Raw genomic sequence first — 17,374 nt, forward strand, 5'->3', positions numbered from 1 at the left:
TTAGGTTCAATGGGAGAACCTGCCCTGACTGGAAAGGGCCTCTTCAGTCATTCCTTATTTTAGGAACAGGAGTTACTGGGCATTTCAGCCAGAAGGGACAGTCAGAACAAAGTCTCATTGTTATGATCAGTGAGTGGTTCAGTGTCCTAGAGGGTAGTGCTAGGAGAAGGGCTTGGTTGAGATGAAGCTGGAGAGGCAGAAAGGGCCAGGCCCTGGGGCTTGATTTGCTACATAAAGACAAAGGGATCTGGGGGAAATACCTGCCGTGACTCGGCTTCCTGACACGGTCCACTGTGCAGAGAGATGGGATGGTTGTGGACATGTGCTTTCTTTTCCAAAAAATGTTAGAATGTTATTTTCTGGATTTCCCTAGTTGTCAAAATTTGACAGAGATAATCTTCTGAAAGCATTTTATCTCTGTTCTCATAAAATGTTTTTAAATGTATATAACTGTGTTTCAGGTCTTCCAGTGTGAGAATACCACAAGGAGCTTTCTGGCAATTGTAAGGAGCTGTGCCACAGCTGTGTGCAATAAAGAGGGTGTGGTTTATAGGGCATGCAAAGCTATTTCCAAGAAATAAGATTCTGCTTAACAGGTTTAGACACAAATCTTAGCTGCGCAAACGGCTAAATATACTTGTTTATGACAGGTACAAAGAGTCATTTTGAGCCAGTGAGGTCACCAACTTCAGTGCAAAAAAGGCTGAGAGTCAGTTTTAGCTATTGGCAGTTATGTTTATGAAATGTACCCCAAACTGGGTAGGATGCTAGCTTTCACTAGCCTTGGTAATACTTAAATAACATGAGAGAATGTGGGATACCACTTCTTCCAGTAGCTCCAGTTAAGACTTTCTGTAATGATAGGTTTCTACCGAAATAATGAGCTTAACCACATTTGCTCACAAAAGCCCCATTCTTTATGGGTCAAAACTATAAATGGTACAAACAGCAAAAGCAATCATCTGTTAATCCATAAATCTGTTACCTGGTTGTAATTGCCACTGTCCTTCATTCAGTTCTTAAAATAGTAAAATCATAAATATAGATCCTCACTTTCTTTCCTTCCTTCCTACTTCCTGCCCTACACACACACACACACACACACACAGATACGCAAATACACACACACACAAAGGTGGGGAAAGATAGTCCTTCCAGAAATATTTCTGATGGCACATTAAAAAGGGAGTACCTTTGGCTTTTAGACAAACATACCTTTTCCAGATTATAGATTCTTCCCAGACAGGTTTAGACACAAAAACTCAGCCACCAACTGATTGCAGTAGGTGAAATTAAGTCTCTGAACGTGTTAGCTTGGTGTTTTAGAATTCTTAACCTAGATGTACTTTTATATACATATACATATATATATATATATATATATGTCATTTATTTGGTGTGACAGAAATTTCGATACCAAAATATAGGGAAGCATTAAATAATCACATGCGAAAATGCATTCTAAGAATATAGTAATTAATAAGGTGTGTTTCTCACATTTAGTGTGTACATATACATAAAGACAAAAGCTTGGTATGGGCTATTATTAAATCCTAGGATGGTTCGGACGCTCTTACCTTGCTCTAAAAAAAAAAAAAAATGAGTGTTTATAACCATGGAAATGGTTCTTCATCTAAAGGAAAAGTGGGGAGATGGCTCAACTAACAATAAAGAACTTCAAAGTATTTTTATTTAAACTTCAATTCATTAGCAATCATTGTTCTTAACTCACTTGTGACAACAATCAGTGTTGCTAGGTCAGCAGCTAATTTCAGGTTTCTCTGCTCACTTTATGGCTTCATCCTTGCTTGTAACAGATGATGTGTTGGGTTGACCACTGGACAAGTCATCCATTGCCATATTGGAGGAGGACTTGCCAACTCTACAGAAATTATAAACCTGAAACAAGAAGAGAAACTTTAGCGGTTACCAGGTCCAGGGCCCTATTACAGTATGTATTCATCTCCCCCTACCTTTGTTTGGGGAAACATCCTATCTTACATTTCAGGCCATGTGGTTTGGATGAGATTTTCCTTACCCTTAGCTTCAGGGGTGAGTTTTGTGTTGGTTTAAGCCAATCATCCTTTCACATCCCTTTGACTAGAAAAATTGATTTAGGGATTTACTTGCAACTTAATTTGGGCAATGAGCAAACCCAAAACATTTGTTTATCTGTTAACAGAGAAAAGTTCCATTTTGTGGACTTGAAGCTGAAAAAAAGTATGAATCCTGAGGCAATAATAGCCATCTTGAAACCAGGAGGGGAAGTCTTACTTCAGAGTGAAAACAGTGCATTAAAAAAAGCCAAGTTCAGAGAAGTAGAGAATCAGGCTTCAGTTACTTTATTGAAGCCCCTGAATTAAGGCTTATCTAAAGCCAGTCCTTACTCTTGGACTTCTCATTACAGCAATCAATAGGTTCCTTATATGTTTTGGCCAGTTTGGTTGGGTTTTAAGTTGCTTGCTATGGTAAGAATCCTGTCTAAATATAGCATATCACCTTATTATTGAAGCACCAGCTTAGACTTTTACCTTCTTAGTTGTAACTCCATTAGGATGAGAGCAAGTAAAATCATGCCCCGACAGCTGTCAATGACATCAAAGAGAAGATCTCATCTCTATTGCTATTTCTGATTATATATGTATGTATGCATGTGTGTATATATGTGTATGCATGTATACATATATATATATATAATCATATATCAAAACAAAGTTCTTTTTGGTGGATTAATTAATGTCTTTTTGATTACACAACAAGAGATTGGGTTTGCTAATTCTGCATCCGGTAATCCATAAAGCATGCAGTACAGCCGTGTAGCTTGAAAGAGGAAAATAGCTTTAGGAAGATCTGGATCTAATATCTTATGGATTAAGCAGTGTTAGGAGAGGAAAGCCATGCTGATTAATAGAGACCCCTCTAGTGGCCATAAACAGGTACACAGAGGGAATCATAATCAGATTTTCTCATCTGTACTGCTCCAGCATTTTGCCTCCTCTCATACCCTGCAGCTGAAGTTGTCTCATTGTGTCCAGGTAAGCTCAAATAAAGTTGGATGATGAAGAACTGCAGCCCAGAGGCAAGTAGTAGTCATGTGCTTTGGATTGTAGTTTGAAAGCTGACAGGCTTAAAGTGGCTTATAATATGCCAGAAAAGAGATGGGGTCAGCTATTTACTGTGTAATGTTCAATGGCATTATGAAAAATCTACTAAAGGAAACATGACACCTTGTTAAGTCCCAGCAGCAGAGGCTGGGAGAGGCGGTGTCAGTTATGCAGTGTTTTACTGCCTGAATATGAAGTTTATTTCAAAGATCCTCTCAATACCTATTAACCAATATTGAGAGTACAAGTGTTATATGAGCTGCTCAAAGGTATTCTACATTTTATATTTGTTCAAAAAGGCTTCTAATAGATCTGCTTAGAAATGTAGCAATTAAACCCAGATAGTAGGAAGTAATAATAAAGATAATAATGAAAAATAGATAATGCTGTATTTCAGTATTCGTCCCTTCATTATATTGTGTGACACAAAGTATCATAAGTCCTCTGAGAGTATTCTAGTGTCCCTTGACATCTATTAGCAATTAACTGAAATAATTTAAATTTGCTAGAGTGAAAGAAAAGAAGCAAATAATAATAAATATTTATACAGATTCATTTTAAAGGTAATCTTGAGTTTCTGAAAGTAGAATAAATATTGATAAGGAACAAAAATAGGTTTAAGCCTCGCTCAAGACAATCTAAATGTAATAGTAATTTGAAATGTTTTATTTGATGGAAATCTTTCAAGGTGAATTTGACTGCATAGTGCGGTTCTGATAACAGGTTGGCAGGCATGGCCCTTTGAGTGCAATGTGACCAGGCACTTTTCTAGATACTGTGGATACATCAGAGAATAAAAGTAAGGGCACTATCCCTGACCTCATGAAGCTTACATTCTAGTATGGGGAAACAGGAAATAAACATGAGAAAAAACTACATTACATAGTATATAGTATCGACAGAAGATTTTTTTTTTTTTTTTTTTTTTTTTTTTTTTTTTTGCTGTACGCGGGCCTCTCACTGCTGTGGCCTCTCCCGTTGCGGAGCACAGGCTCCGGACACACAGGCTCCGCGGCCATGGCTCGCGGGCCCAGCCGCTCCGCGGCATGTGGGATCCTCCGGGATCGGGGCACGAACCCGTGTCCCCTGCATCGGCAGGCGGACTCTCAACCACTGCGCCACCAGGGAGGCCCTCGACAGAAGATTTTAAGTGCTATAAAAATACAATAGGGTTGAGCTGCTGCAGCAGGGGATTCATTTAAATAGGGTGGACAGTGACACTTCAGCAAAGACTTGAAAGAAGTAAAGAAAGGAACCACATAGATATCTGGTGGAAGACCATTACAGATACAGAAAACAGCAGTGCAGAGATTCTGAAGAAGAAATGTACCCAGTGTGTTTGAAGAATAGGAAGGAGGTCTCTGTGTCTCGTGCAGAGTAAAAAGGGGTACAGTAGTAGGTGATGGGATCAGACAGGTGTGAGATGGAGTCTTATAAGGATTTAGATTTTTTAAATTGAGGTATAATTGACCTATAACATTATATTAGTTTCTTCAATATCTTGTAATAACCTATAATGGAAAAGAATCTGAAAGAGAATACATGTATGTATGTATGTATATATATATATATATATATATATATATATATAACTGAATCACTTTGCCGTACACCTGAAACATTGTAAATCAACTATACTTCAATAAAAAAATTCAAAAATTTAAAAATTAAAAAAATTAAGTAAACATTATATTAGTTTCAAGTATATAGACTAATTGTTTCTGTATATTGAGAAATGATCACCACAGTATGTCTAATTAACATCCATCACCATATATAGTTACAGAATTTTTTTCCCTGTGATGAAAATAACTGGAAACGTGTACCGTTTGACACCCTTCACCTATTTCACCCACCTCCACACACCCCCTCTCTGCCTCTGGTAACCATCCATCTGTTCTCTGTATCTATGAGTTTGGGTTTGTTTGTTTTGTTTTGTTTTCAATTCCACAAATAAATGAGGTCATATGGTATTTGTCTTTCTCTGTCTGACTTAATTCTCCTAGCATAATGCCCTCTGGATTCATCCATGTTGTTGCACATGACAAGATTTCATTCTTTTTTTATGGCTGAATAATATTCCATTGCATATATATATATATATATATATATATATATATAGTCACATTTTCTTATTTTCTTTATCCATTCATCTGTTGGTAGACAGGTTGCTTTCATATCTTGGCTGTTGTAAATAGTGCTACAATGAACATGGGGGCACATATATCTTTTCAAATTAGTGTTTTTGTTTTCTTCAGATAGATACCCAAAAGTGGAATTGTTGGATCATATGGTAGTTGTATTTTTTCTTTGGCCACACTGCCTGGCACGTGGGATCTTAGTTCCCTGATCAGGGATCAAACCCGCCCCCCTGACCTGCAGTGCAAGTGCAGAGACTTAACCATTGGACTGCCAGGCAAGTCCCAGTAGTTCTATTTTTAATTTTTTTTGAGGAACCTCCACACTGTTTTCCATAGTTGCACCAAGGATTTAGATTTTTAATGCGTGTGAAATAAGCCTTAAGGGAGCTTTGAGCAGAAGAGTGACATGACCTAACTTAGTGCTTTAACAGTGTCAATCTGGCTATGTTGAGAAGAGACCGTAAGAAGAAAAAGGTAGAAACAGGAGTGTCAATTATTGCAATAATCCACGTGAGAGTTGGTGTGATTTAGTTCATGGTGGTGACAGGTAATTCTAGATATGCGTAGAAGGTAGAGCCATAGGGATTCTGCTACATGAAATAAAGGATGGAAGGCAAAGAAAGGAGACAAGAATTATTACACGGTTTTTGACCTGAGTAATGCAAGTTTGGAGAGGTCGTTTCCTGAGATATTAAGACTGTATGTGGAGTGAGTTTGGGAGGAATTAGATGAATCTGGGGTTCAGAGAGATCTTGACTGAGAGGTCAGTTTTGGAGGCACCTATTTAAAGCCATGAGACTGAATGCATAATGGCACACAGGTAAACGAAGTTTCTATTTTAAGCAATTTGCCAGTCTAAATATCTAGAAAAATTTCTTCTGGAGTTAAACACCTAAAATGCTAGATAAAACATAAGAAACTTTAAATAAATAACTCTGAGCTCTAGTAATGAAAACAATCAGAACCAGCAAAGAATAAAGAAGGATTGCGCAGTGGTAAGCCGAATCTAAAGTTTCTTTTGACCTGAGGGCATCTCTCAGTTCCTGAGGGCTCAGAGCCAAGCTTTTAACTAGCCACACATGTTTAGGACTGGAAACTAAGCTGCAAGCCCCTAGAATATAGTGGACAGATAAGAGGTACTTTAGTACAACAGAAAACTTGAAATAACTTTCTTAGAGAGTGCGTCAGGATACAACAACCCACCACTTGAAAGGAAATATCCCCCTAAGGGGGATAGCCGGGATGGGGGGTGGGGGGAGGGATAAATTAGGAATTTGGGGTTAACATATACACTACTGTATACAAAATAGATGAACAACAAGGACTACTGCTATAGTCAGTAGGAACTGTACTCAATTTATTGTAATAATCTATAATGGAAAAGAATCTGAAAAAATGTATAACTGAATCACGTAGCTATACAATTGAAACTAACACAACATTGTAAATTAACTATACTTCAACAAAAACATTTTAAAAATACAGTAACCATCTTACAATAAAAAAAAAAGAGAGAAGGGAAATAGACTTGGCACGAGTGGAGGCATGGATTTATGTTTAGGGGACAGAATTAAAACTTCTTGTGTGGCCCACAAAACCCTCAGTCTGAAAGTTAAGCTTCTAACATAGTTCTGGGTTGTTGATGACATCAGGGATAAAGCAAAATCAAAAGCAGTTCCTCTCTGAAGGAGATGATTTAATTACTTAACCTGTGTAAGATATTTCTTTTTCTCTGGTTCTTTCCCCTCTCCCACTTTTATCAGGACATACTCTCCATTGCCTCTCTTGTCCTTTATCTTATTTCATTTCTATTCTCAGCAGTTTTCCTCAGTGTCGCAGTCTACTTTGGGAGAGAACCCTAGCGGGCCAGGTTTCAGAGATCACAGAAACTAGGCTGCTCCAGTCCTTTGCAGTTCCACGGCAAGCTCTTACATCCACCTGCCACCAGAGTGGGTAAAACCCATCAAGGTTTTAGCAGCAGCTCCTATGATCCATTGCACTTTGTGAATATCTGTTGGCTGTTTTATAGTTCCTGTGTTCCTAGACACTGGGTTGCTTCACATTACTTCCTCTTGCATAGTATGTGGATCTTAGGGATGTTGAAGGATTGTCCCTACTCACTTGTATTTTTTACCTCTTCATGAGGATAACTTGTCTCCTAGTTATTCTAAATACTGTCTTTCATTCTTTGGTTTTGCTTTCAATTTTCTCTGTTTTTATATGGGGATTTGGGTTGCATCAGAAACTATGCCCACCACTATTACTATCTTCTGGAATCCCCATAATACATTTTAAAAAAAGGAAATAGAAGAAAAGACTCAGCTTTTTAAAATATATATGAATATATATTGATGTATACATACATATATGCAAATATATGTAAATATATACAAATATACATATACAAAAAATCAAGACAGTTCTTAGAATAATGGTATATGAAGAAAGAGCAAGCAGAGATTGTTAAATAGTAAAATGCATTACTGGAAATAATTATAATGTGCAATGATCAGACCAGCCTCAGGAAAAATTGTCAACAGTGATAGGTTTTCTTTGGTGCTGATCACGTCCTGATTCTGTGGTCAATGCCCTCTTCTGGCTTGCCACACCTAGCATCCCAGTAACCTATGTTTTGTGCACATCTATGGCCTATCAATATCTTTTTAATCTTTATTTCGCATTCAACCATAATTCAATGTTAAGAATGTTAACTAGTATTTTTGGAAAGAACAGTAGACTAAGTGGAAATCTCAGTTTAGCCATTAATTGACTGGATCAGCTTTGACAAATCAATTTATCTCTCTGTTATATATATGTGTGTGTGTATATATATTAATTATAGATAAATTATAATAAAAATAAAGAAAAAATGAAATCCAGAGCTTGTAATTCATTAATAAAAAGATAAGCATGAAGCACATACATATAGAATAGAAACATGAGAGACATGTGACCCATTCATCCCATGTCCTTTTTTACCTGGTTATAAAACTCAATTCTAAACTCTTAACAACCAGGGTGAAAAAAGTACATTCATGGCTCTGTGTGCTTCACTCACCTGTGATGCTCTTACACAGCTAGAGTCTTCTCCTGCCATGAGATAGACATCTCTGGCCACCCTGCCAAAAATAGGGTTCCTGAACCCCCCTTCTACCATATCTTTCTTAGCTACTTATTTCATTTATAGAATTTATCACCTTTCCAATTATTTCATATGTCTGTGTATTTGCTTTTGGTCTGTCCTCTTTAGTAGACTGTAAGGTCCATGATGAAAAGCATTATGTCTGTTATTTTCAATAATCTGTGCCCAGTGCCCAGCACAGTTCCTGGAACAGACTAGGCTCCCAGATATTTTATAAATCTTAATGCAAAAGAAAAAAGTGAATGATGGAACACTTGGTCAGAACTCTGTAGGGCACTAGTCTGCGACATTTGAAAGTGGGCGTTAGGGTCAGAAGATAAGTGTGGTGCAACAAGAATAATGTCTCTAAATTTAAGACAAAGAATAGAAAATATCAAGAAAACATAAAGCTAGCTAGGAAAGCACACTATATAGTTAGACAGAACCTGGGAACTATTACTAAATAGGAAAACAGACCTTTCAAATAGATAACTCGAACAAGTTATTGGTTAAGTAAAAATAAGCTGATAAAATATGACATTATTTGAAATAAGTTTTATTATTTAAACAGTTAATGGCAATGTGAAACAAGCTAAAACTGGAAAAAATAAGTTAGAGTTGAAATTTACTGGGATGTGTCACAGTAAAAGAGACACTGAAGGAAAGATATAAAAATTCATTTCTAGTGAAGAATATGAAAGGTGCTATGTGGAATGCCAGTAAAAGAATCATGGCTGCAAGCACTAAAAACGTGATCATAATGAGTAATGGAAATGTCACCTGAGACAATAGGAGAAGTTGTTACTCAAATAATGAGTTTGAGTAGAAATTAGAAGCTAATGACTTCTTGTATAATTCTCTAGTTCAAATATCAACAAAATTATTGAAACGTATTCTGTGACCATAGCACATATGTCAGACCATATACCTGATAGTATATGCTTTATTAAAATATTAGAAATAGTTGTTCAAATTCAGGCAAAATAGATTGACAATGTGAGTAGTGCAATTTCAAAGGACAGGAGAACTAAGAGGAGGACAGAGAAGAGATGGAATGTCACATGCTGGCCTTAGGGATGGTAACAGTGGTTAATTCTTCCTCATAGGGGCAGCTTATGCTCTGGAATCAAACAAACAGACAGACAATAAGAAAGTGCAACCAAACAGCAAGACAATTAAAATTCTTCACAACGGGAGTCTGAATCCAGCTCCTGCTTGATCCATCATTTCCCTGACTTTCAACCATTTTCCTGTGTCATGAAGAAATAGAGAAATAAAGCCCAGAAATTTCTCCCAAGGATGCAAAATGCATGCTTCTCTAGTCTCTGTGAGAGTCAATTTCTTTTTTTTTTCAACATCTTTATTGGAGTATAATTGCTTTACAATGGTGTGTTAGTTTCTGCTTTATAACAAAGTGAATCAGCTATACATATACATATATCCCCATATCTCCTCCCTCTTGCGTCTCCCTCCCACCCTCCCTATCCCACCCTTCTAGGTGGTCACAAAGCACGGAGCTGATCTGCCTGTGCTATGTGGCTGCTTCCCACTACCTATCTATTTGACATTTAGTAGTGTATATATGTCCATTCCACTCTCTCACTTCATCCCAGCTTATCCTTCCCCCTCCCCATGGCCTCAAGTCCATTCTCTGCGTCTGCGTCTTTATTCCCGTCCTGCCCCTTGGTTCATCAGAACCTTTTTTTTTTTTTAGATTCCATATATATATGTTAGCATACGGTATTTATTTTTCTCTTTCTGACTTACTTCACTCTGTATGACAGACTCTAGGTCCATCCACCTCACTAAAAATAACTCAATTTCGTTTCTTTTTATGGCTGAGTAATATTCCATTGTATATACGTGCCACATCTTCTTTATCCATTCATCTGTCAATGGACACTTAGGTTGCTTCCATGTCCTGGCTGTTGTAAATAGTGCTGCAGTGAACATTGTGGTACATGTCTCTCTTTGAATTATGGTTTTCTCTGGGTATATGCCCAGTAGTGGGATTGCTGGGTCATATGGTAGTTCTATTTTTAGTTTTATAAGGAACCTCCATACTGTTCTCCATAGTGGTTGTATCAATTTACATTCCCACCAACAGTGCAAGAGGGTTCCCTTTTCTCCACACCCTCTCCAGCATTTATTGTTTGTAGATTTTTTCTTTTAATTTCTTTTTAATACATTTATTTATTTATTTATTTATTTATGGCCACGTTTTGCTTTGTTGCTGCTTGCAGCCTTTCTCTAGTTGTGGCGAGTGGGGGCTACTCTTCGTTGCAGTGCACAGGCTTCTCATTGCAGTGGCTTCTCTTGTTGTGGAGCATGGGCTCTAGGTGCACAGGCTTCGGTAGTTGTGGCTTACGGGCTCTAGCTTGCAGGCTCAGTAGTTGTGGCACATGGGCTCATTTGCTCCACAGCATGTGGGATCTTCCTGGACCAGGGCTCGAATCTGTGTCCCCTGCATTGACAGGAGGATTCTTAACCGCTGTGCCACCAGGGAAGTCCCATTTGTAGATTTTTTGATGATGGCCATTCTGACTGGTGTGAGGTAATTCCTCATTGTAGTTTTGATTTGCATTTCTCTAATGATTAGTGATGTTGAGCATCCTTTCATGTGTTTGTTGGCCATCTGTATATCTTCTTTGGAGAAATGTCTATTTAGGTCTTCTGTCCATTTTTGCATTGGGTTGCTTGTTTTTTTGTTATTGAGCTGCATGAGCTGCTTGTATATATTGGAGATTAATCCTTTGTCAGTTGTTTCATTTGCAAATATTTTCTCCCATTCTGAGGGTTGTCTTTTCGTCTTGTTTATGGTTTCCTTTGCTGTGCAAAAGCTTTGAAGTTTCATTAGGTCCCATTTGTTTATTTTTGTGTTTATTTCCATTTCTCTAGGAGGTGGGTCCAAAAGGATCTTGCTGTGATTTATGTCATAGAGTGTTCTGCCTATGTTTTCCTCTAAGAGTTTTATAGTGTCTGGCCTTAATTTAGGTCTTTAATCCATTTTGAGTTTATTTTTGTGTAGGTGTTAGGAAGTATTCTACTTTTATTCTTTTACATGTAGCTGTCCAGTTTTCCCAGCAACACTTATTGAAGAGACTGTCTTTTCTCCATTTTATACTCTTGCCTCCTCTGTCAAAGACAAGGTGACCATAAGTGTGTGGGTTTATCTCTGGGCTTTCTATCCTGTTCCATTGATCTATATTTCTGTCTTTGTGCTAGTACCATACTGTCTTGATTACTGTAGCTTTGTAGTATAGTCTGAAGTCAGGGAGCATGATTCCTCCAGCTCCATTTTCCTTTCTCAAGATTGCTTTGCCTATTCAGGGTTTTTTGTGTTTCCATACAAACTGTGAAATTTTTGGTTCTAGTTCTGCGAAAAATGCCATTGGTAGTTTGATAGGGATTGCATTGAATCTGTAGATTGCTTTGGGCAGTATAGTCATTTTCATAATGTTGATTCTTCCAATCCAAGAACATGGTATATCTCTCCATCTGTTTGTATCATCTTCAATTTCTTTCATCAGTGTCTTATAGTGTTCTGCATACCGGTCTTTTGTCTCCTTAGGTAGGTTTATTCGTAGGTATTTTATTCATTTTGTTGCAGTGGTAAGTGGGAGTTTACCATTTTGTTGCAATGGTAAATGGGAGTCTAAAAAACAAATGTTTCTTAGAGCATGTCACATTCTCTGAATTGGAGCCTTAGGATTAGTTCTTACAGAGTGAATCAAGAGTGTAAAAAGTTTGCAATAGATCAATAATCTTCTTTCTTTTAAAGTTAGGAGAACTTTCCTTAATACGATAGCATTGTACTTCTGAATTTAGGAATATATTTATTAAAGTCCCTATTGAGTACCAGTTATTACCAAGAGCTAGGTGCTGTGGTTAGCTGAACTACAGATCTGCAGCCTCCACCCTCAGGCTCACAGCCTAGTTGGTGTGGGGGTCGGGGTGGGGACAGAACACTGTGGTAAAGGCTATGCCGTTAAGCTCTGCCTAAGTTACCTTTGTGGCCGTGAGGGCTCCCAGAGGAAGAGAGGTTTGATATGGGTCTTCAAGGGGATGAATAGGGATTCACCAAGAAGACAGAGGCAGAAGACACTCCAGGTTCAAGGAACAACAGTTGGCAAGATGCACACATGAAGTATGCCAGCACATTGGAAAATTATGAGACGTTTGCTATAATTCAAATAACTGTGCCCCCAAAGATACCATGCTTAGGAAGATCATTGGTGTGGCTGTTTAGAGGAAGTATTAGAAGAGAGGAGAAAGTGGAGTTTATTGGTTGAGAGTTATTTTAATAGCCCAGGTGAAACATGATGAGTGTCTGAACTGACGTCATTGCAATAGGGATGAAGAAGGGAAGTGAATAGGAGAGAGGGAGTACTCAGAAAGTAGACTCCTAGGTTTTGTTCGGTAAACAGAGGAGATGGTGGTTCTAAAGCCAGGATGTAAGTTATAGGGGATACAACAACTTTGGGAGATCCTCTGCATACCTGAGTTTCAGTCACCTAAAGACCATCCAATCAATAGTTGGTTATTGATATCTGGAGTACAGGAGAGATAGCTGAGCTAAATCTTTGGGAGTCACGGATGTGTAGATTGAGAAGCAAAAAATCAAATGTCTACAGGTTACAGCTGCTAAGTAGTCAAAGTAAATGAGTGAAGTGTATGATAAGGAATGGTGAGAACTGTCATGAGCTGGACAGAGCATGCCCCGCCTATGGGGGACAGCTGCTACTCCGTTCTAATAGGTTACTGATGTGGGACTCTGGGGGAACAGTGCTGGCAGCTTTTTTAGAAAGAGAAACCAGAAACCCGGATTTTAATATGGGCTTTCCGAATCTCAAACTAGTTTAAGATTAAAAAAAAAAAACTTTGTGAGCCAAAATAAATTAGTTGAGTGGCCAGATTAAATCAATGGATACCTCTGTTGTAGACGGTAATGCAAATTGTAAACATGAATGAAATTCCTAAGAAAAATGTAGTCTACAGTGAGAAAAGGAGAACCTCAGAATGAAACTCATAAAAACCTGAGGCTCAGGAGACAGCCTTGAACCAGGTACTGCACAATATAACTCATATTTTAGTGGTGAAAGAGTAAAACTAACATTTTATTTCGCAGCATAAAGATGTGTCCCATTAGAAATCCATGAGTACCAACTTAAAATAAGCACTCAATTTTGGACAGTCCTATTACATTTCTTTCATCAGCTCACCCTCATCCATCCCAGACATCATTTCAAATCTTTTCCACTATCTTAAAATCTCTGACCATCACAACTAACTCCAACCATACCCTCTTTCAGCTGGTGACCCCCTCTCATAGTTTCCATACAAAATGAAAACTGTGAGATAGGATCCTGTGTTTAGTTTCAGGGATAGGAGACATTTTTCTCTTCTGCTGCTCTAGCCTGTTCTCTTCCCTCCAGCTTCTCATGAATCTTACACTCTCAGTCCCTTCTATGATACATTCAGATACCCCATCTTAGTCTCTCCCTAGGTTTTTAAACACATCCAGGCCTCTCCCATTAACAAGAATAAAAAACAAAACAACCACTCCCAGGCCCACAAGTTTCTCTAGATTACTCTATCTTTCTTCCCTTTTATAGTCCAGCTTCACGAAAGAATCATATATACACCCTCGTCTCCAGTTCCTTTTCTACACTCACTCCTTAGACTATCTGATCTAGCTTCTGTTTCAGATAGTCTGGTAGACTCTCTCTTGTTAAGGTCACCACGCTACTAAATCCATTGAAAGTTTTCAGCCCTCACCTTTCTTGTCCTCTTAGCATCATGTGACCCTGTTGGCCACTCCACTCTTCATGACCCACGTTACCCTGGCTTCTGTGATATCTGGCTCTCCTGGGCTTCCTCCTACTCCTTCTTCAGATCACATCTTATTCTTCACTTCCCCTGGGAACCCTGCCTTTACTGGTTCAAATCTCACTATTGTATGCTCTCTGAGGGCAATAAAACTCTCCTTTGTAACATTTTTCACTGTGAAATTTTATATTTTTCTGTGTGGTCTCCCCGCTTGTAAGCTGAAGATAGGTAGGAAGCATGCTAGATTTTCTCATCATCATATGTGTTGTACCTGGACAGAGTCCTGGGGCTCAATAACTATTCTTCTAAAGAATGAATGACTAAATAACTGAAAATGAATGAATTTAAAGCCTGAGACTACAGACCATAGAGGCTGCCTCAGTTGCCTAGCACATTATTTCATATTTGGATCATTTTCATTTTTATTAATTAAACCACAAATATATTCCAGAAGTTTAAGAAGGGTTATTTCAGGGCTTCCCTGGTGGCACGGTGGTTGAGAGTCCGCCTGCCGATGCAGGGGACAGGGGTTTGTGCCCCAGTCTGGGAAGATCCCACATGCCGCGGAGTGGCTGGGCCCGTGAGCCATGGCTGCTGAGCCTGCGCGTCCGGAGCCTGTGCTCCGCAGCAGGAGAGGCCACAACAGTGAGAGGCCCACGTACCGCAAAAAAAAAAAAAAAAAAAAAAAAAAAAGAAGGGTTATTTCAATCTATTTAATTTGGGGATTATTTTTAGTTTTTATTCTTCAACTCACACTTAGTCTATAATATAACCTTTAAGTAGAGTGACACAAAATGAATAAGAGTTTGTCTCTACTCTTAAAAGGTGTAATTTTTTCCTCTTCATATATATTAAAATTTAAATTGGAAATAAAATTTAAATATTCATTCAAACAGCTGCAAATACAGAGAGAATAACAATAAGAATGATAACAAAATAGTTGGAAGTCTTAAAAATCTCATTGAAATTATATAAAAAAAGGCTTTTATTTCACCCCAAACATTTTTACATTATTAAATATGTCCATGTAAAGGATCTATATCTAGAGAGATATATAAAGGATCAATGTTTAGAAACTGGTATGAATGAACACTTTCAGTATGGGAAATGAACCAAATATTATTGCTTATGATCATCAGCTATATTCATTCAACAAGCATTTATTGAGCACTTGCCATTAGTTAAGGTAAGCTAAGCCAAGTCTTCATGACCAACTGAATGTGAGATTGAGCATAGGGGAGAGGAAGAGATCAAAGGGCACGGAGATTTCTAGATGTGTTGACTGCAGGCAGGATGAACAGGAATTATTTCTGGAAGTGTTGAATTTGGGCTGCTGATGTGTAACTAAATTAAAACATGTTGACAATATGCCTACAGTGAACAGTAAAGAGTTCTTGCTTATAAATATCGTTTTGGTAATAACTGACACATCAATAATGGTTGAAGGTCAGGGATTAGTCAACAGTGCTGAATGTCAGGGAGAGGTCAAGCCATAGGATAAATGAAAAAGGCTTTGAGATTTCCTAATTAAATATAGATGAGAGTCTAGTAGATAGATCTGGAGATTATAAAACAGAGAATTTTCTCAGAACTGAATGTGTCAAATCAACTCAATCCATGTCAGACAGCCCTGTGTTCAAATCCCAGGTTTGTCACCTTTGATATAGGACATTGGTCAAATTTACTGAACCTCTAAAAGCCTCAGAGTTTCTCATCTGTAAAGTGGAAATAACAATATCTGCCCCTTCTGACGTTAGGGGAAGAATTAAATACGATGCTTAGTGCAATGTCTTTCACATAGTAAATGTCAAATATATAGCATTGATGATGAGGAGGAGGAGGAGGACAATGGTGACAACCATCCTATGTTTATGAGGACTGGGACAAATAAAAAGAAGGAAGGAGACTTAGATTCACCATAGGGATGACATTTTGAAAGACCAAGTCGTCTAGATGGAGAGGTGAACTGTAGGAAGGGTAAATTTCACATCACTGGAAGGAAGGACTAGCTGGTCATTTGACAGCAAGCTGACAGTGAGGTTTGAAGCATGAGATAAAGGTCGACATTCTACTTCTATGATTCTATTATAGCTCTATATTCTATATAGTTCTATGATTCTGTTAGTTTCCCAGGGAATGTGATAGATAAAGCAGGTGTAATTTGGGGGAAGACGGGGAAAGAGACAGCTTTCTTATGAGATTAATAGGGTATCTGATATATTATTTCACAACAAAATCAAGTGATCCCCAGCTGGACAATGACAGTTTTGTGGTCAAATGCAGAGTGGCAGCTATTGCAGTTGACCCTTGAACAACACGGGGGTTCAGGGTGCCCGAATCTCTGCCCAGTGGAAAATCTGAGTATAACTTACAGTTGGCCCTCCATATCCATGGTTCCTCCGATTCTACAGATGCAAGCAACCGTGTAACACTGCAGTGTTTACTATTGAAAAAACCCAAGTATAAGTGGATCTGCGCAGTTCAAACCCGGGGTTGTTAAAGGGTCAGCTGTACACTCAAACACATCCCCATGCCACTTCTGCCCACACATTGAGTTTTACTAACAGCAGCCTCATTTCTTTTACTGTAGTGTCAAAACTTTAGGAAAACGAAAAGAATTTTGTCCTCAAAGCATGTTGGGACCCCAGATTTGTGGAAACCACAGGATGTATTTTCCTAAAAAATAAAAACCTGGATTTTGAAAACAGGCTCTTTGGCAGGTGATCAGTACCATTACCAAAGAATTACTCAATTAAGAAAATAATTACCTATAGAAATCTCTTAAGTGGCAACTCTCCAAAAACATTTCACTTTACACTTAATTTTTGAACTCCACATAGGATGACATACTTATTAATGTAGCTATTTCTGAAGACTGTTCTTTTTGTTGTTTTTAGAGCAGTGGTCTTGAGTGATGGAGCCACCCCCATTTGTTCTTGTGACGGTTCATGTTTACTCTTGAGTTGACTGGCTAGAACTAAAACTGTAAATTCTAGCTCTAAGCCTAAATGATATTTACAATCCTGAACTCACTCTCACAACCTCAAACAAAGAACTAAGGGACTCTATAAACACTGGGATAAGATTTAGCATGACATTATTCTTCTGAAGAAAACATTTCAGATAAATCTTCTGAGTCTCTAGATGTCAGAGTGTATAGGATGCTTTGTGCAATAATC

Source organism: Mesoplodon densirostris, chromosome 5 (genome assembly GCF_025265405.1).
Source record: "Mesoplodon densirostris isolate mMesDen1 chromosome 5, mMesDen1 primary haplotype, whole genome shotgun sequence".
NCBI lineage: Eukaryota > Metazoa > Chordata > Mammalia > Artiodactyla > Ziphiidae > Mesoplodon > Mesoplodon densirostris.